Consider the following 21,510-nt stretch of genomic DNA (forward strand, 5'->3'; position numbering starts at 1 on the left):
CATGCTATATCCTCTCCAAGGCAGAGCCTCTCTGCCTTTGGTAAAGGATTACTGCTTTTTTCTTTGTTTTTCTTTCTTCTTTTTAAAGATTTTATTTTATTTACTCATGAGAGATACAGAGCAAGCGAGAGGCAGAGGGAGAAGCAGGCTCCATGCAGGGAGCCCGATGTGGGACTCGATCCCAGGTCTCTAGGATCAGGCCCTGGGCTGCAGGCAGCACTAAACCGCTGTGCCACCGGGGCTGCCCTCTTTCCTTTCTTTTCTTTCCTAGGCTCTGTTGCCTAACATGGGACTTGAACTCATAACCCTGAGATCAAGAATCACATGCTCTATTGACTGAGCCAACCAGGTGCCCTGGTAAAGGATTGCTTTTTAAAATCTCCAAGTATCGGGGATCCCTGGGTGGCTCAGCGGTTTAGCGCCTGCCTTTGGCCCAGGGCACGATCCTGGAGTCCTGGGATCGAGTCCCACGTCGGGCTCTCGGCATGGAGCCTGCTTCTCCCTCTGCCTGTGTCTCTGCCCCTCTCTCTCTCTCTCTCATAAATAAATAAATAAATAAATAAATAAATAAATAAATAAATAAATAAATAAATCTTTAAAAAATAAAATCTCCAAGTATCATGAACAATATTTGTAAATTACAAAAAGAAGGAAGTTATTATACAAATGAAATAAAACCACGAAATATTGCTTTGCTGTCAACTACATAGTTAGGAGTAAAATAGTGACTCCTTATACTGACAGGCTATGTGTGCATTTTGAATGCATATCATTTATATCAACGTTCAAAGTTTTTAATGTGTCAATTGCTTATTTCTTCCTTATCAAATTGATATAATTTAGGTTGGATTGACATTTATATATTTGTGATTCATGAAATATGGAAGCCTGTGCTACAGATCATTTATTTTCAGGCTATGTAGTTCTCCAGGTTTTTGCTTTCTTGACTCACTGGCCATCCAGGAGTGTGGTGCTCCCCTTAGGGGAGAAGACTGAACAGTCGGTGAAGAAGAGACTTCCTCCATCATGACTCTGTTCCTTCAGGTGTTTTCCTAGAACTGGTAGAGGCATCATAGAAGACATCATAGAGTCTTCCCTACTACTGGGAAGACTCTGGAAGGATCAAAACACTGTACCAATTAATTAAGTTCCAAGATTATTCTGTTACAAGGGCTGAAAATTTACTTTCCATACTATTTATCATCCCAAATGATGTTCATTCACATTATCCAATGTCAGTTACCAGGGACTCTACAGTGAGCTTAAGCCAACAGTAGGATGAAAAGGGGCACTCAGATAATAAAATAATAAACCTCTTCCCACCATCAGCTTCCCAGGGAGAACTTAGCTCCTACTTTGCTTCTTTATTATTATTATTATTATTATTATTATTAATTATCTACTCTAGGTGAGAATAAATCAGAGGAAGTAATTGATAGGCATTTGAAAATGCGTTACATTCCCTTTTATATTTCTACCTTTTACTAAATATAAATTATCTTTGCCAACTTGCTTTCAATTTAAAAAACTCTAAAATTTCCTTAAGTAAATAATACCTGGAAAGTCCTTATTTTATAATAACCCTGCTTTTTCTGCTCTCTAGGGGAGGAGTTAAGTGCTAGATGACATAACATTTAATTGTAAAGAAATTCTGTTCTTTGGGGTGCTGGGGTGGCACAGTTGGTTAAGTAGCTGCCTTCAGCTCAGGTCATGATCCTGGGGTCCTGGAATCAAGCCCTGTATCGGGCTCCCTGCTCCATGTGGAGTCTGCTTCTTTCTCCCTTCTGCCTCTGCCTCTGCCTCTCCCCACTGCTTGTCATGTGCAATCTCCTCTCTCTTTCTCTGTCAAATAAATAAATATAAATAAAGTCTTAAGAAAAAAAAAGAAATTCTGTTCTTTGACAACCTGCATACAGTGCTCACATTTTCATATTGTTTTCATTTCTCATATTCTGATAAAGTTGAGTAAATTTAGATGGATATATGAAACCATGTTCTAAAAGATATGCATGTTTAGTAGCAAACAAGAATCAAGGACCAATTTAGGTGAAATGGACAATTGCCTAGTCTCTCAGACCATGGAATTAGCTCACAAATAGGGTGCTAGCTCAGGGCTTAGCAGGGGAGGTCCAGAGGCAAGAGTTCAGATTTAAGTATGAAAGATAGAGTACAGTTGACCCTTGAACAATGTTGGGGTTACGGGTACCAACCCCACACACAGTCTAAAATCTGTGTATGTATAAATTTTGACTCCCCCAAAACTTAACTAGTAGTAGTTAACTGCTAATTGTAGTCACACATTTTACTGTGATATACAATTTACTGAAGAGATGAACTACTCACCAGAAGATGATTAGCATTATAGGCATTTTAAGCAGCTACCTTTTTTTTTTTTTAAGATTTTATTTATTTATTCATGAGAGACACAGAGAGAGAGAGGCAGAGACACAGGCAGAGGAGCAGGCTCTTTGCTGGGAGCCTGATGTGGGACTCGATCCCAGATCCTGGGATCATGCCCCTAGCTGAAGGCAGATGCCCAACCGCTGAGCCACCCAGGCATCCCATGTTTTTATTTTTCTTAACTGGAAGTGGTGCCACGTATGGTCTTTGGGTGTGTAAGTTTTGATAAATTTTAACTTTTTAGAATAGATTCATATATATTATAATGGTAGTAAATGATAGACTACTATCTACATATATTTTATGTATTCATAACATATCTGACTTTTTAACTTTTTATTTCTAGGCTAAACAGTTTGTGGGTGAGTTCAAAGGGTCACAAATCTCCAAAAAATTTTCCAATCTATTGAAAAAATTTGTATATAAACAGACCCCTGCACCTCAAACCCACATTGATCAAGGGTCAACTGTATCTGCAGGTATCAAAAAAACAGTATTTTTACGGGTGCTTGGGAAATATGGAATCAAGGCTGAAAAAGTGCAACTGGATAGCTTTCTTATCTGGTGAAAGAATGAATTCATGTATTTTGACCACTCTTGGTGTGGGGATGAGGGTAAGATGGAGAAGATTGTAGTTCATGAAACTGTCTTCCAAAGAATCACTCTGAGGAAGAACAGCTGATAAATGTCACATTGAAGGGTCTGAGGACACGCAAAATTTAAAAGGGCATTTTCCAAGGAATGCACATTCTTTCAGATTTGTCAACAAACCTAAACGTTGCCTCTGAGGCACAAGCAGCAGCCTCGGCATTTTTGTCAATAGAGGAGTAGATTCCTTTCTACATACACAGCAACATAACTGACATTTTTTTCTCTCCTTAATAAAGACTTCCACTCCCTTGACCTTTAGAATTGACCTTCTAAGATACAGTCCACCATTTCTTGCATAATTATCACCTGTTCTGCTACACAATTGCCACGCTTGTACTCACATTTCTGGATAGAAGACGTTCAGACCACTTGAGCTGGAAGCACCCATAGGTGCCTTCTACATTCCTTCGGTTTTCACTGTGAGCCACAGAGAAAATATAGCAATTTTGTGAGTAACCATCCATAATTCTGTTAAGTGAGAGGTGAATAATGGACAGAGTAAAAACATATCTGAGAGGATATGAGGGTAAGTTTATATGTTAGCATCCATTAGGAGTTATTAATTTCTATAAAAATTTTCTTATTCTGAGTGTATCTATGGGCTGACACCCTGAGTCTAGGAGACCCACCAATTCATTAGCAGGTGAATATATAGGGCTTGCCTAGTGTCCTTGAGCATTGCACAAAACAGTCTTCTAGGCATTGAGAATGTGATAGAAAAAAAAAAAAATCTGGGGGCACCCAGGTGGCTCAGTGGTTGAGCATCTGCCTTTGGCTCAACCCAGGGTCCTGGGATCGAGTAGCTCATCGGGCTCCCAGCAGGGAGCCTGCTTCTTCCTCTGCTTATGTCTCTGCCTCTTTCTCTGTGTCTCTCATGAATAAATAAATAAAACCTTAAAAAAAATCTGTAACTGGTATTAGTAAGCAACAGTTTCAGACAAACACATGGCAAAATTTTTTCCAGTGTGTTCTCACTTCATGTACTGTGATCTATGAAGAAATGGAAAGAAGGCCAGCATGGAGGGCAGCCAATGAAGGGAGAGTTGGGGTACAGCAGAAGAGCTGGTGGGGCCCGCGAGCAGGCCTCTGTAGTAACTACTGCTACTCTTACTGCTAGTGCAAAGGGGAGCTGTGCTGTTGGGCACTCACTGTGTGCAGTGCTGATGTGAGCACTTGACACGGGCCAGTGTTAATCCTCACGATAATGCCATGGCAGGTACACAGTGACCAGCCCAGGTCACGGCTGTGGGACTGAGTCTCAGGGAGGCCAGCACCTCAGGCAGGGGGGCGCGGGGGCGGGGGGGGGGGGGGGGAGGCTGGTGGCAGGTGGTGGCAGGAGAACACCCAGAAACATGACCCAAGCCCCTCCCACTTACCCATCGTGCCTGTCAGCTCCCAGTGAGTGCTGTGGGTTTTGTTCAAGTGCAGAGGGAGCCAGGTCCGCGGGGGCAGGGAAAGGGATGCTCTTGCTGTGTGATAAACATAAAGCTGCGGCTCAGAAGGACAATGCACAAGGTCCCTGCAGCTCCCACTGTTTCATCGTTTTGGACCAGCCTCTCCTCGTGCCCACTGCCCCATCCTTGGTGATCTTACTCGCCCACAGCCGGCCTTTCCTTGCAGATCCAGTTGAAATGCCTGCTCCTTCACAGAGCCCTCCCTGCGGCTCCCCTCAGCTCAAAGCACCTGTCCTGCCTTGGCCCCCACTTGTGCTTCTTAAGAGAATCACTTTCTACCTGTAGTTACTGTAGTCATTCTGGTGACCTCTTGCCCAGCTAGAGAGCATCAGGTCCCGTAGGGGTCCCCTAAAACAATAGGCACAGCACCTGTGTAGAGTCCGGACGAATTTTGTTGAGTGGCCTCTGGGAAAAGGGACGGACCGGCTGGACAACCTCCTCATGTCTTCCTAGGGGGCAGTTGGGACCAGAGCTCTTTGGGAGGGAGCCTCCTCTGTGTGTGGCATCACAGCTGGGGTTAGGAGTGGGGCCCTGGAACCCAAAATCCTGCTCCTCCGATGACAAGCTGTGCAATCTGGGGAAGTTACTAAGGCTCAGGCTTTTCTCCACTTTAAATTTAGGGGTAATAGTACTATTTGCCTCAGGTGTCGCTGTGAGGATTAAATGAAATTTTATATGTGCTTGATACATAGTAAATCATAATAAACAGCATTTATTCTCATCAGGGTCTGTGTGCACGTGCCACCCCAGAAAGTGCACATTTTACTTCTACTTTAAGCCGTGAAGCATAACTGGGAAGTTCTGCAGGAAAACTGTGGTAGCTGCAGCTAAAAGGCTGCTGTGTGGGCCTGGGCTGCAAAGTAGGGTGGGCGATTAGAGGTGGGGTCACACTCGGGGGAGCTCAGGTGTAGACTGTGTGTCTCCTGACTCTCTTAAAGCAAGGTTAAGATGAGTAGGTTCAAGGAGAGACCAGTATTCCAGACTTATTTCCTTTTTAGTTTCCTAGTCTGCTGAATGAGAGAAAATGTGGCCCCACATTCTTCCTACTCCTTTCCCATGCTCTCTCTTCCTCTCCTTCCCTGGGTGCTCCCTCCCCTCTATTTCCATGGGTGCTCCCTCCCCTTTCTTTCCATGAGTGCTCCCTTCCTACCCCTTCCCTGAGTGCTCCCTCCTCACCTCTTTCCAGAGTGCTCCCTCCCCACTCCTCAGATTGCTCCCTTCTCACCCCTTCCCTGAGTGCTCCCTCCCTACCCCTTCCCTCAATGCTCCCTTCCCTTTCCTCACACATCCCAGAGAGCTCTTAGTTTTCTTTTTCTGCAGCCTCTACTAAGAAAAACACTTCGTGCCTCCAGCTGATAGGGTGACTTAAAGGCCCAGGAGCCCATGTGGCTGAGCGGGAGGAGAGGTGGCAAGGATACAGTGACGGGACCAGGGGCTGGAGGCTACTCATAAAGCAGGATGCAGGGTCATGTGGCCTCTGGGAACACATGGGAGCACTGGGAAGTGAACCCAAGGAGCACTTTGCTGCAGGTCCCTGAATGGCCAGGCCCTGCCAGAGGCCTGCGGGTTGTGGGGGGCGGGGGGTGTCACCGCGCAGGTGTGAGCCGGCTTGCAGCCCGCCGTCCAGACTCTGCTTCGGCTCCGTCAGGAGCTGCCGAATACAGGTCTGCGCGTCACAGACATGCCAACTCGGGGGCCAGAGCCGGCCTGCTGGTCTTTTCCTCTTCTTCTCTGGGCCCTCGCGGTCCAGCAGGGCCACCTTCTCTCCCACCGTCCCTGCTCCCCTCTTCTACTGCCGGTGCCACTTCCCATGTCCTTTGATCTTCCTTCCACGAATATCTATTCCCATCCATCGCCTCCTTCCATTATTTCCTGCCTTGGTTCCCTACCCGTGGCTCCCTACCCGTGGCCTGCCGAGTGTGTCCCGTGCCACGTGTCCGGATGCTTTGGCCTGCCCCTGCCCGGTTCTCGAGGGACAGCACACTGGCTTTCCCTATGCAAACTCCCTCCCTGAGCCTGGGAGGGCATCTCCACCTTGAACTCTTAGTCTTTTCCCGTTTCCGTCCTGCTGTGATGTGTCTGGACGCCCCAGCAGGCTGACCCCTGGGAGACCTCGAGGTTCCCTTCTTCCCTGGACCTGATCCATGAGCGGGGCCCCCTCCCGGCGCGGCCGTGCTTGGCCCTGGGTCCGCCAGCTCCAGCCTAGGCTGGGCCCACACTGGGGTGTCTGCTCCCGGCTTCAGTCAGCGCTCAGAGGTCTCACCTGCCCCCGAGGGAGAAGTGGGTGCAACACCCGGTCCTGGGGCTCTTTCCTCTCCCCGTTCCCGAGGCAATGCCAGCGTGGCTCTCCTGCTCAGTCGTCACATTCCACAGTTGGTCTGGGCCCCGAGACAGTCCTGGGCTGGAACTTGGCCTTGCTGCCCCTCCCCTGGGCACCATGACCCGGCTGCGGGGGCCTGAGAGTGGGGCTGCTGCCGAGGACAAATCCCGGAGCCACAGAAGAGTCCTGGAATCCTACCACTGCTCCCTCTGCGGGCTGGGCGGTGTCCGTGAGGCCTGGGGCTGTCCTACAGCCGGCGGACTCTGCTGGCACACCCAGTGGCACCAGGACCCTTAGACTTGTCCAAAACAGACTGATCCTGCCTTGCTTTCTTCTTCAGGTGTGGCTGAAAACACTGGCCTGTAACTTTACTGGGGGAGCAGAGCTCCTGTCTCTAATATCCTGCCTGGCAGAGAACACACTGAGACAGTGGCCTCCTCCTCTGGCCAACACCTGTCCATCCAAGCCTGCCCGGTCAGGGTGGCAAGAGGCAGCCAGTGATGCCGACTGCAGGCCCCGGCCCGGGGCTCAGGGCTGGCCCTCCCTGCACAAGCAGGTCTGGGAAGGGCCCAGGATGGGCACAAAGAAGGAACTGGCCAGAGCTTATGAAGCCCTGTAGTTTTTCTGCACTAACAAACCCAGAATTCTCAGAGCGGGTGACATCCCCAGGCATCTTTGACCTTCTTTATACACTTGTAGTGGTGGCTTCCCTGTCCACCTCCTCCTGCCTTCTAGACTGTGAGACTCGGGGACAGGACCTAGTCTTGCCCACCACTGTATCTGAAATAGAACTTAGTGCGGGACTCACTGAGGATAGAGGTCTTGGGTGTCCTGCAGCGACTGCCTGTGGTCGCTGCCTGTGACCAGGGGCCCAGCAGGAAGGTGAGGGACCTGGTCGCTGGCAAGCCATTGCCGAGAAGCCCAGGGTATAACTGGCCAATGATGCAAGATCTGCCCGGGAATCTTGCTGCCTCCTCTGCATCTCAGCCAGACCCTCCATCATGGGCACCGGGTCTGTGGACCATTCCAGAGCTGGGCACTTTTCTCTGCTTTCAGACCAAAATACATTTAGACCCTGGGTGACATGGGAAACAATGGCAGAAGGAAATGTAGATGAAGGGAATTGTCCTTATAACCTGCAGCCCGCCAAGTACTTGAGGCCGGCAGTGTCCTGTTCCTCCAGGAAGCTCCCAGCTATCTTAATGTTAATGCCTTACTGGAGAGAAAAACAACCTTGGTTTGACAATAGCCAGGCCTCCACCATTAGCATATGAAAGCCCTTTTGAAAGTTTCTTACATTTTCTTCGATCCAACCACAAAGTGTATAATCAGTCGCCCCTCCCAATCCCGGGGCAGCAGCTCTTCCTGCCCATGGGTCCTGCCCCTGTGCATTAATAAAACCACAATTTTGCACTGAGGTCGTTTCAAGAAGTCTTTCTTGGCTGCCGGCTCTGGACCCTACCAACCTCCCCAAAACATTCCAAATGGTGTATCATGGGGTGAGGGGAGGGCAGGCCAGCTTGTGGACGAAACTCTCATGGTCTCCTCTCAGATGCTCCCTGCTGGTCAGTATCTGGAGGAGCCACAGGCCACCTGGAAGTACCTTTGGGGTATCATCTAGGTAACTAGGATGAGTACAAGGATTATACCTCCTGGATCTAAGGGTGAGAGAGACCCCCTTATAGGAAATTCTGACAGGCTGCCCTTTGGGATGTCAGGTTAGGACCCCTGAAATTGGCCAAGGTGATCATGGTCATGGCTTTCCAATTTTAGTGGCTCCCGTGGTTCCTTCCTCTCTCTGCCCCTGGCGTCTGTGGCTCACCTATCTCTCGTTACCAGCCCCACAACCCAGGTGTGTGGTAGGAGGCTCTGGTCTCCAAGAGGAGTCCTTGCCATAGCTGCCAGGTCAGTCATCTGTTCCCACATCTCTACCATGTGATGAGCTACTGCAAAGCCTAGTGGCTCTCAGCATTCAGTTAGGGCATGGGTCTGCAGGCTGGGGGTTTACCTGGGCTGGCCCAGGCTCCCTCACCTCGCGGGCGCCCAGACGGATGGTCCAACTGAGCCAAAGGTCTCTTCTCCAGCAGGTTAGCCTGGACATGTCCTTAGGATTTTGGGCGAGGGGAGAGGTGAGCAAGTCCAAACCTGCGCTGTGTCCCATGTGTTAGTGCCCCATTGGGCAAAGCCCACATATCTGCCCCAGAACCAGGGTGGGAGGATGGCACAGGGTCACCTGGGAGATGTCGCCAAAGCTTGAGGAACTTTGACCTGAAACACAGACTGAAAGGGGGTGTGAGCTTGGCTTTTCTGAGCAGCACTCGGTGCATTTAGTATGCCCTCCCCATGCATGCTGCTCCGATCCCATGTTCCCCCCTCACAGAATTTCTCCAGGTCCCACTGCCTGCTCCTTGAGTGGGGCTCTCACTTCTATTTGAGTTCCTTGGTTTGCAGAGCATCTCATTCCTTCTACCTGACCCGTGCCTCTCTGCCTGACCCCCTCAGATGACCATTGTCTGGTCTGTGACTCCACTTGCCTCTTGGCATCTCGGCTCCAGGCTCTGGAGCACCCGGAAGAGGCAGGGCCACACTTCACCCTGTGCCTTCCCCAGCACCTGAGGACATAGTCCAGTTCCACCCATTCTGAGAATGAGGATGAGATATCTACAACCAAGATCATCCTAAAAAATACCTTTTTCTTGGGCAGCCCTGGTAGCCCAGCGGTTTAGTGCCACCTTCAGCCCAGGGCATGATCCTGGAGACCCGGGATTGAGTCCCACATCGGGCTCCCTGAGTGGAACCTGCTTCTTCCTCTGCCTATGTCTCTGCCTCTCTCTCTCTCTGTGTCTCTCATGAATAAATAAATAAAATCTTAAAAAACAAAACAAAACACTTTTTCTTGACCTTGTGTGTTCTTCAAAGTCCCATTTCTTTTTAACTTTCCTTTTAACAATAAAAAACAACAATGGGGCATCTGGATGGCACAGTGCTTAAGCATCTGCCTTTGGCTCAGGTCGTGATCCCTGAGTCCTGGGATTGAGTCCCACATCGATCTCCCCTTGGGGACCCTGCTTCTCTCTCTGCTTATGTCTTTGCCTGTCTCTCTGTGTCTCTCATGAATAAATAAATAAAATCTTAAAAACAGCAACAATAACAAAAGCTTTGAAAGAGTGGTTCACACCTACTTCTTCCACTCCTTATTACCCACTTGCTCCCTGGTTCCCTACAAGTTTTTCTGAGTTTTTTTCCCCTTTTTTTTTGCCCTAGAAAATACTTTCTTGAAAGTCAGCAGAGTTCGGAACATCACATGTGGTTTTTTTTTTTTTTTTTAAGATTTTATTTATTTATTCATGAGACACAAAGAGAGGCAGAGACACAGGCAGAGGGAGAAGCAGGCTCCATGCAGGGAGCCCGACGTGGGACTCGATCCCCTGTCTCCAGGATCACGCCCTGGACTGAAGGCTGCGCTAAACCGCCGAGCCACCCGGGCTGCCCATCACATGTGTTTTTTATTTAATTCTTGAAAAACCCTGACAAGACAGGCCTGCATGTTACCATGGCCCTTTCACAGAGGACGAAATCAAAGCTTGGCCTGAGTCAGGACAGGTGATGGAACACGGGCCTGACCGCAGGGGCTAAGTTTTTAGCCATCATTCTAACCCTGAGTACAGTGCTGGAATGTGTTCAATGTCGGATCCCTCCGAACCCTGGCTGTGCTGAGGGGGGTGTATTCGTTTGCTTAGGGCTGCTGGAAACAAGTACCACAAACCGAAGGCTTAGGCAACAGACATTGAGCATCTCACACAATTCTAGAGGCTGCAAGTCTGAGATCGAGGTGTCTGTAGGGCCATGCTCCCTCTGAAGGTTCTAGGGGAGGTTCTGTTCCAGGGTCCTCTCCGGGCTTCCAGTAGCATGACTGCAGACTTCACATGGCATTTTCCGGGTGTCCACATCTATGTCCAGATTCCCCATTTTATAAGGACATCAGTCATAGTAGATTAAGGCCCACCCTGATGACCTCATCTAAACTAATTGTATCTGTATCAACCCTCTTTCCAAATAAGGTCATGTTCTGAGGTACTGGGGTTTAGGACTTCAACGTATGAATATGGGGGTGGGGGTAGCAGGTGATCCATGGACAGCCCATAAGCAGACAATGTAGATGGTACCTTCAAGCCCCTCCCCTGATGTACTGAAGGAGCATTTGCATTTTAACAGATGCCCAGGCAATTCCAATGCACATTAAGATGTGAGAAATGCTTGTCTATAACACCTTCCGCAAAGAAGTATGGCAGCATGAAGCAAGATTCTTAGGATGATCCTAATTGTCCAATTTCAGTTAGAAGAGAAATAATTTTAAAGATGGACAAAAACAATGTATACAAAGAAGTTTAGTCCAGGTTATTCCATAGAAATAAAACATTTTTGTGCGGTAAGCATTACTTGCTACCATTTTTAGCTGGAAAATTGTTTGTTTGTTTTTTTATTGTTCCATTTCAGGTGACATTTGAGTTAAAGTTGCTTTTGTGGGAAATGTTTCCTGAAATCTAAACTGGCTTATAACCAAATTTCTGGAACACGACCTATTTGTAAACTTGGAGATTACAGCAAATCAATCATTGAACTCAAGAGCTTACTTAACTAAGGAATACTATTTTTGTTCAATATGATAATGGCATTATGTTTATGTAGGAAAATGGGCCCTTCTTGAGAGGATATTGTATGATTCAGGGGTGAAGTGGCATGAAGACTGGGATTTGCTTTTTAAAAAAACAGCAAAATGAAAATTAATGGAATGAGTGTAGTGAAATGATGGCTGTTAAATCTGGGTGATGGGTTCATAGAGGAAATTTCTTTCTTTCTTTCTTTCTTTCTTTCTTTCTTTCTTTCTTTCTTTCTTTCTTTCTTTCTTTCTTCCTTCCTTCCTTCCTTCCTTCCTTCCTTCCTTCCTTCCTTCCTTCCTTCCTTCCTTCTTTCTTTCTTTCTTTCTTTCTTTCTTTCTTTCTTTCTTTCTTTTCTTGGCTTAAAAACACACGGCTTGAACTCATGACCCTGAGATCAAGACCTGAGCTGAAATCAGGAGTCATACACTTTACCCAACTAAGCCACCCAGGTACCCCCATGGAGGGAATTTCAACTCTATTTTTTAGCGTACTTGAACATTTTTACTATAAAAAAAGTTTAAAAATACAATCATGTAAAGTGTTAAAAATTAATTTTCTCTCAGGTGTTCTTTTGACTGCCATGTCTTTTCAGTTATTTTATTTATTTTTTATTTTTAAAAAATATTTTATTTATTTGTGAGAGAGAGAGAGAGTGAGCATGAGCAGGTAGGAGGGAATGAGGGAGAGGGAGTAGCAGATTCTCCACAGAGTAGCAAGCCCCATGCAAGGCTTGATACCAGGACACTGAGATCATGACCTGAGCCAAGGACCGATGGCTTAACGGACTGAGCCACCCAGGTACCCCATCTTCTCAAGTATTTTAGTCACACGATGTTTAACCATCTATTCCTCTGTTTCCTCAGTTTTTTAGTTTGTGACAAACTCATGCAGGTCTTCCTCCCCATGTTGATCATTGTTACTTACTGGCCTCCTTTAGAAGGAAAGACTCCTTTAGAAGGTTTAGTGTGGGACAGACGAAAGGAAATAATTGCCCTGCTGGCTAAAGTTGTAATCTACACACATTTTGTTAGCCTCCTACCATCCCCTTTCTGGTGCTTTTATGACTCTGGATTTTAGTGGTAAGAACAACAATAATTTCTCAATAGAGCAAGACATGATATTTCTAAACAATGACCTAATATGAGTTTTAACAAGACCGGCCTTGGAAGAAGAAAATCTACTATGATGAATGCTTACTCCAAAACTGATGCATGGAGTTATTAAATGTTTCTTTTTTTTTTTTTCCTTTTCTTCCTTCCTTCCTTCCTTGAGTAAGCTCAACACCCAGCATGGTGCCCAACATGGGGCTTGAATTCACGACCCAGAGATCAAGACCTGAGCGGATATCAAGAGTTGATTGCTAACCATCTGAGCCACCCAGGCTCCCATTAAATGTTTCTTTTAAAAAGTATTCTGAGAATGTCAGTTAAAGCCTTACCAGTTTACCTTTCCCTGCCAGGTACCAGATGGACTGGACACATTAAGAAAACTCTTCACAGTGCGGATCAATAAACACGAAATTTCAGAGATAATACCCAGCTTCCTAGGTCATTTCTTTCCCTGAGGTCCCTTCTCCCCCAGGGGGTGATTTATCAATAGCACAAATCTGACCGTGTCCGGGTGGCTGACGATCTTCAGGATGGGTTCTAAACCCCCAAGCAAGCCATCTGAATCTGTCTAGCTCTTCAGCCACACTTGTTGCCACCCCCTGCTGCTCGGGCTTCTGCTCTGGTCATTGTTAATCACTTGTGGTTCTCTGCAGCCACCTCCCCACACAGCAGCAGCACAGGAACCACCTCCTACACCTGTAGCCTCTAAGTCCTTCCTCCCAACCTTCCCCCTGCCCCCAGGCAGTCCTCTTGGTCCCCGATGCCCCGATGCCCCCGCTCCTTCATCAGCCTTCACAGGCACCACCTCTCCCAGGATGGTTTTCTTGAGAACCCCTTGGATCATGAATTTTGGCTAGCAAACCTTCTAGAGTCTCCATCATGACAAAATCTAAATAATTAAAACAAAGTTAATTTTACTTAGAAATAATTTACCGGGCAGCCCGGGTGGATCAGCGGTTTAGCGCCGCCTTCAGTCCAGGGCGTGATCCTGGAGACCTGGGATCGAGTACCACGTCGGGCTCCCTGCATGGAGCCTGCTTCTCCCTCTGTGTCTCTGCCTCTGTCTCTCTCTCTCTGTGTCTCTCATGAATAAATAAAATCTTAACAACAACAACAACAACAACAACAACAAATAATAATAATAATAATAATAATAATAATAATATACCATCCAAAAGGGATACTTTCATCATTTAGTGAGACTTTATCATGAAGCCAAAGCACCGTTTTGTGTTCCCTACACCCCCTGAGTGCTGGCTTCCTCTTCCCATGTGGAGACAGAGTTGATGGTGCTTTGTTCTCTGACGGCACCTGTAACCCCAGCCCTATGGTGATGTGGTGGGTGTAGGGTGTGTGTGTTAGGACGTGGTGGCCATGGTGACAAGTGTCTGGGTTCTGAGCCCTACAGTAAAATAGTAGGAGCCCCAATCCAAGCCCTTCTGTCCCCTGGCAGGATTTGAGACACTTGGTACATTTTCCCCAGATGTTCTTACAGTCTGTCAATCGTTGGGCTTGGCTTGTGGCTTTATCCTTCTACTCTGCTCCTGGTGGTTTCTCCTGATTGGTCAGGCTGAGGCCAGTATGATTTGGGAGCACTCCTCCTTTGACAGGACTCTAGTAGCTCTGAAGGGCAGTAGCTGCCCTTCCTGAGCTGGGATGGCTGTTTCCCAGCAGTTTCAGTTCTCATCAGTGTCCGGTTGGAAATTCTTCCCATTTCTGACAGCACCCTGCATGTTGCACTAATTCTATTTTTATTATGTTTTATTTATTTATTTGAGAGAGAGAGAGAGAGAAAGAGAGAGAGAGCATGAATGGGTGGGGTGGGGGGGCAGAAGGAGAGAGAGAGAAGCAGACCCCCTGCTGAACAGGGAGCCCTTTGCTGGGTTGGATCCCAGGACCCCGGGATCATGACCTGAGCTGAAGGCAGATGCTTCACTAACCCAGGCACCCCTGCACTAATTTATTTAACTGGCTTTCAGCTTTCTTGAGTTCTTGCTGAAAGAACTTGGGACATCTATCCTTCAACAGCAGGGAGAGAAAGTGATACAAACTACACTCATACCATTGGGCCTAAAATTGCCTTCCCATTCCTACAGCCAAGGTGTCATTGGGCTGACCTTGACACCACCGATGCTACTGGAGCTGACTCCCTTTCCCAGGAACCTATGCATAACCCAAGAGCCTGAGCACCCTCTACCAGCTCCCTTCCTCCCTTGCTCTTACCCTCTGAGCCATCGTGCCTCTAGTATTCTCTCTTCCAAAAGTTTTATTGCCTCCTTGTTCAGAGAGTAGCCCTATAGGATACTCCAGAATGTGGAGTACACAGTTTGCCACATAGTTCCAGCAATAGGGTGGAGGTTCTGTTCCCACCCTGCCTGGACCCCCAGCATGGGAATAAAGACATGATAAGTCACGTGGGTGCAGAGATTGCCGGCCTCATTCATGCCTATGTTGTTCCCACCCCGACCCAGGGCCAGCATTCACTAAATATGCGTTAGCTTGGTGAACGAAAGAGCGAACAGCTCTCTATTCACCCAGATGGTATGATGATCATAAATTAACATGAACCTAACTAAGAAGTGGCGGGCGACATCCAGGAAAGGGTGGTTTCTGGAGGTAAGAGATGGTGATGAGCTCGGGACGCATGGAATGAGGCCATAGGGACTGGGGATCAGAAATTCTTTACAGACGGGGAGCCAAGTAGTGAGCCAGGGGAGAGAGTCTAATAAATATCTATAAAGGAATAAGGATTCCTGAGAAAGTGTCCAGTTTTTAGCCATGGAGAGCAAATCCCCAAAATAACTATATATTTGCATATGTTTACAAGTGCCAAGCCCTGCTCTAAGCCCTTTCTATACATTAATTCACGTAGTTTTCACTCAATTCTGCTTCAAGCCAGGCAGAGAGGTTACATAATTGCTGTGGGTCCTGCAGCAAGAAATGATGGGATTTGACCCTATGCAGCTCTGACTTTGGAGTCCATGCACTTAACCAAAGATCAATGGATTTGAAACCCAGTGCTTTCAGTTATAAAATAACACAGCCAGAACCATGGGGCCGCTGCACAATCCAAGTATGTTGGGTAGAACATGTCATTTTCTCAATGCTATTAAAATCTGCTATTAAGGCCACTTGAGATGTATGTGTGTATATGTAAATGTCTACATGTATGTATGTGTATATATTTTTTTCTTTATACATTTTTTTTCAGGTCAAATAGAGATCTAACATCCAAATTTAACTTCAAACAATCTTTCACACATCTGTGTGCTAACAGCACATCTTTTCCTTCCTTTCCAGGACTTGTCCTTACGAGTCTCCAGTGCTCCAAACCTGGTAAGAAGGGCTTCCATTCCTGTCCACTCCCCTACCCCACTATCTCTTCTACACTTCTGGAGACTCAGACTGACAGCTTTATGCTTTTCTTGACTTTCAACATTCACCTTCTATCAAAGCCTTTGAGTGACATCTTCCTTTTTGAGGTTAGGCCTCCTCTTCCTATAATTAAGAATTAGACCATAAATGAACTTTATTAATCTGCAGTATTGGTACCAAATATTCTGCTGTTGTGGCCTATCCATCTGTAGGCAAACTTTGGGATGATTTTATTTTGTAAGCAAATGCAAATGAGTCACCTCACATCAGTGGAGAGTCAAGCATGAGATTTCTCACATTTTTAGGATATTTTATTGTGATAAAAAACCTGGGAGTGTTTTGGGGCTCTTTGTTTTTTATTGGATGGATATACACTTAGGGTTTAACACATTTTAGTATACACGTCCATGTATATAACATATTCATGTCTTCTTACAAATTAAGTTGTATTAACAACCACCTCATGATTGTAAGGCCAAAATGTCTTTTCTGATGGATGGATAGATAGAAATGTTACAAAAGATCATGTTTTTCATCTCAGCATTGTTTATAGCCATAATTTACCCATTGAGGTTAACTAAAGACTAAAAAAGAATCTAAGGAAGGCCATTTAGGTCTTGAATGAAATATCTTTTTATACTCCTTATTCTCCAACTGAAGTAGATGAAAGCTTATGGAAAGCTTTAGCTGAGCTAGGCAATACATAATTTAGGAAATCCAATTTGAGATTACATTCACATGTCAGAAACCCAATGATGTCTATCCATTAGTAGACAAGTAGATGATAAATAAGGTGCAACTTATTAGCTAGGTGATCAGCTGGCTTGGTTGAAGTTCATTGATTTCGCACACCATCAACCTTACCTGACATTTTGCCATTTACCATTGACCTGGAATAAAGGCAATTTTAAACATATTTTGCTTACTTGATGAATTTTTAAAAATTTTTAGCTATTTGTGTTTGTGGAAAAATTACATAATGGGATTTGGGTTCCAAAATTTTTTCTTATTAAGTGGATAGATTATCACATACTTTTTAAATATCTTACTTCAAAATCATTTGGTGTACATTCAGATGAAAAGCAATTATGATAAACTCTTAAAAATTTACTCAGCCTATTTTACAATGTTTTTAATATTTAGGATGAAGGAGAATATTGAAGCATCCCTGACCAGGTGGATTTCAGTGGGCATATTATTATAATTTAGGTGATTCTCAGGGAAGGTGAATGTGTTTCTAAAGAAGGAGGAGCCCCAAAGTTATATGATTTTTATTAATGATGGAGAAAAACAGTATACATTTTTACTGTAGAAAAACTACAAATTTAATAGCAATAGAACTAGGTACAATTTCTACGTGTTTTTTGTTTTGTTTTGCTTTTTTGGTAAACTTGTGATTTAAAAAAAATCTCTTACCTAGCAATAATTTATGTGTATTTTAAAGCATTTTTAGTCACACGCTAAAGGATGATCTAACTTACAATGCATACGTGTGTTCTCCTCTTTTATCTTGTGCTTCCTTCCCAATTAGAATAAATATCATTAATGAAAATGCTTTGCTGAAGTCAGATTTTATACAAAAATACAACCACAGAAGGGAACCATCAAACTGTTCACAGAACTTATGTTGCTTGGAATTAATTGTTGGAATCCTAGACAACAATGGGAACCCAAAGGGAAAGAGACAGTCTGTATACAAGAAAAGCTTCTGTTAAATAGATGTTTTAATTTCTCAAACGAGGTCATTTAGCAATGACAGATGGAGACTTCAGTGATGCCCCTCTCTTTCTTCTCTTCCGCTCTGGAACCAGGGAGGACTGGGGGAGGTTAGGATCCCCACCCCTTTGTCCCTGGAGTCCTTCTGGAGAGCCTTCTGGCCAGCTGGAGCTCTTTGTGTGCTGCCAGAATTCAGACACTTTATCTTTACTGAAGCTTAGCCTCTCACCGTGTGATGTGCTGCACTGAGGCAGGCTGCTCCTTAGGAAGCCCAGCACAGAGCGTGGAGACCCACCCACAGCCAGACCTTGACCTCCTCTGTCGCTTTTCCCTTTATGTCAGCAACCCCCTGGGATCTTAGGCATGGTGGCTTGAAGGATTTGGACCTTGTTAAGTGCTGTACTTTTGAGTTTAAGGTTTTGCAATTTTACTTGGTCCCTTGTTTTAAATTGTTCCATTGCAAACTGAGCATTTGATTGTATAGTTACAATGCTTGAGCTTTTAAACTTATTTGTCATTGAAACTGTTCCAAATTTTGGAAAAAGCAAAAATAGAATGTTCTATATTGTCACTGAGTTCCAAGGTATGTTCATTCTCATGTAATGAAAAAACATATGTGACTTTCTGAAAACTTGCTTTTAAACCTTAATCAAATATTTATTAACATTTAGGGATCCCTGGGTGGCGCAGCGGTTTGGCGCCTGCCTTTGGCCCAGGGCGCGATCCTGGAGACCCAGGATCGAATCCCACATCGGGCTCCCGGTGCATGGAGCCTGCTTCTCCCTCTGCCTGTGTCTCTGCCTCTCTCTCTCTCTGTAACTATCATAAATAAATAAAAATTTAAAAAAATATTTATTAACATTTAAATTAAAATATGTTAATTTTTAAAAGCAGGTTTATAGTCATTTGAGATGGAAACCATTGACCAATAACTGTCTCTATTCTTCACATAAAAATGACACCTTTATGTCAAATAAAATTTACCATTCGGTGGTAACTAACTTTTTAAAAAAAGATTTTATTAATTTATTTGAGAGAGAGAGAGAGAGAGAGAGAGAGAGCACAAGTAGGCAGGGCGGCAGGCAGAGGGAGCAGGAGTCTTCCCAACTATCAGGGAGCCCAACACAGAGCTCCATCCCAGGACCCCAGGATCATGACCTGAATCAAAGGCAAATGCTTAACTGACTGAGTCATCTAGGTGCCCGTGATAATTAACTTTTAATATCAAAACTGAAATTGATTGAGAATCACTTCAAATGAAAATTCTAAAAATAAAATGAAATTCTGTTTTAACTCTGGAGGCCAGCAAGCTCAATTTCCCACAGAGGCCACGAGAGGGAGCTGTTGAATCTTAAACCAAATATATTTGAATTTCAACAAACCTTTGGGTAAACTACCCAGATAATCTGGTCTAAACAATGTAATGCATTGTAATAAGCAGTAGCACGGTTTTCATTCCTATTAGGACAAAATTTATGCCTATAATTAAGAGGTACTGCAGTTCAATTCGATGAATACTTTAAAGACATGTTGTTCATAAGTCACTCTCTTTTAAAAGGGGATATAAAGCATTCAAATGGTTCATGAGCAGATGTGTATGTCTGGGTATGTGCACTTGCATGATGATATTAGAACATAATATATAAGAACCATAAGAAAGAAACAAAGTACCATGGAGTTTCAAAAGAGAGAACTGGCATCCTGCAAGGTGGGTTGGAGAAGGTGGCATTTAAGGATGCACAGAGGGGTACCCCGGGGGTGTGACAATAGGAGATGGGGAAATATGCTAAGCGCAGAACATAGCATAAATGAAGGAAAGGAACTTAGGAGAAGCCTGAAAATTCCCATTTGCTTGAAGCTTCAGTTATGTAAAGGTAATTAAAGGAATATCAAGCAGGAAAGGCAGGTCAGGATGCATTGTGAACCCATGTAAATAAATACTGGAGGACTTATTTGTACCTAATTACTCTGAATGTCAAAGTGTGACCAAAGGAACTCTTAGCCTGCACATGCTAACACTATTAAATGCTATAGTGTTCACTGTTAATTAGGCATTATTCATCAAATATCTCTTGAGCACATACTAGACATAAGTTCTTAGAAAATATTTTTTTTAAAGATTTATTTATTTATTTGGGGTGGGGGGGGAGGGCAGAAGGAGAGAGAATCTCAAGCAGACTCCCTTCTGAGTGTGAGCCTGATGCAGCTCTTGATCTTCTGTCCTGAGATCATGACCTCAACAGAAATTAAGAGCCAACTAAGCTATCTAGACACCCCAAGTTCTTAGAAAATCTTAATAGTTTTTAGTTACAGTATTCTGAACCTGCTAAAGCATTTGTAAATTTTTCAAAAGTCATTGAAAGTGATCTTCTTTTAAAAAATGGTTAATAGAAACTTCTACTATATTTATTAAGACAGAAATGACTGCTTCTTAGAGTACTGTGGTATCTTTAAAAATACAAAATAAGAAAAATTTTTAAGAGTTAAAACAAAACAGAAACTATCTACAGGAAGTGGGATGAATTTCATTCTGAAGTTTTCTGACCACCAGTGCAAGGCAGGCAGTCCTGTGGTCCACGTTGTTTGCATTTGATGAATCCATCTGCCGAATTAGAAGTTTTCCTGGAATTAAACTCCAGCAAAAATTTATAGTGTAGGCTGTTATATTAAAAGAACATTTAATAGTATGCCAGACAATAACTTTAGCTGTTTCTAAAAATTACATAGAGGTTGTTCAATCACCCTTGGATCCTCTATAAACGTAGATGTTAAGGCATAACTCAAGTAATTAATTTCTCTGGAAAGTAGAGATAACATGGTCCTGATAGCTTGCTTAGATTGTCTAATTTAGAGAGAAAATTAGGGAATAACAAGTGATGTCTCATAGTGTGATAGGTGGAATAATTCCATGCCTACCTCCAAAGTTGTCCTTGCCCTAATCCTTGGAACCTAAATATACTACTTTGTATGGCAAAGAGTGCTAGAACAAAGATCCTGGATTATCCAGTAGACCCAATGAATCACAAGGGTCCTTAAAAGGGGGGAGGGGGAAGAAGAGTAGGTCAGGGGAATTCTGTGTGAGGACTTGATCTGACATTGCTAGGTTTGCAGGTAGAGGAAGAACCAGGAGCCCAGGAATGTGGGTGGCTTCTAGAAGCTGGAAAAGGCAAGAATATAGATTCTTCCCTAGAGCCTCCAGTAAAGAATGCAGCCCTGCTGACATGTTAATTTTAGCTCTGTTGGGCTTTTAACCTACAGGGCTGTAGGTGACAAATCTGTGTTCAAGCTACCAAGTTTGTGATAATTTATTACAGCAGCAATAGGAACTAATATATATAGACCCTCTCTAATATCACAGTCAGTTCATAATAAAAATCCCCTGATTACCTGTCATGTAGATATCTCATGTTAGTACATGTGAGCTGTGAGCTTCAGTTACTAGGATTGAGGGGATGAAAATGGCCAACATGTGGGAAAGATTTATGAATCATATGCTATGCAGGTTTATAAATCTGAATAATCCATGTCATGACACATTAGCAGGAGAGGTGGCCAAGAGAGAGTGATCAGATGTACCTTAGACTAGACTTCATCCATGTATCTATAATTTGCCAAATCGTTTGCCAATCATCTCCCTAAGATTCTTCAACTCATGGAAGTTGGAAAGCTGAAGTCTGGAGATTTTCAGACCTTGGAAGGTGCTTAAATATTTATTGAATGGATGGATGGATGGATGGATGGATGGTTGGATGAATGGCTGGACGAGGAGGATGAACAGGTAAAGACAAACCAGGCTGTTGGCTAAAGAAGAAACACTACTTTAT

At 44.6% G+C, this 21,510-nt stretch overlaps 1 long non-coding RNA gene across 1 annotated transcript in view; it reads left to right on the forward strand.

Annotated features, from left to right (window-relative positions):
- LOC118355841 (uncharacterized) overlaps positions 1-21,510 on the forward strand; it is a 67,034-nt gene that overhangs the window by 31,561 nt on the left and 13,963 nt on the right. Inside the window, exon 2 of the long non-coding RNA XR_004819082.2 lies at positions 15,896-15,931. This is a non-coding gene — a long non-coding RNA (uncharacterized LOC118355841). The remainder of the gene's footprint in view (positions 1-15,895; positions 15,932-21,510) is intronic.

This window comes from Canis lupus, chromosome 25, assembly GCF_003254725.2.
Source record: "Canis lupus dingo isolate Sandy chromosome 25, ASM325472v2, whole genome shotgun sequence".
Taxonomy (NCBI): Eukaryota; Metazoa; Chordata; class Mammalia; order Carnivora; family Canidae; genus Canis; species Canis lupus.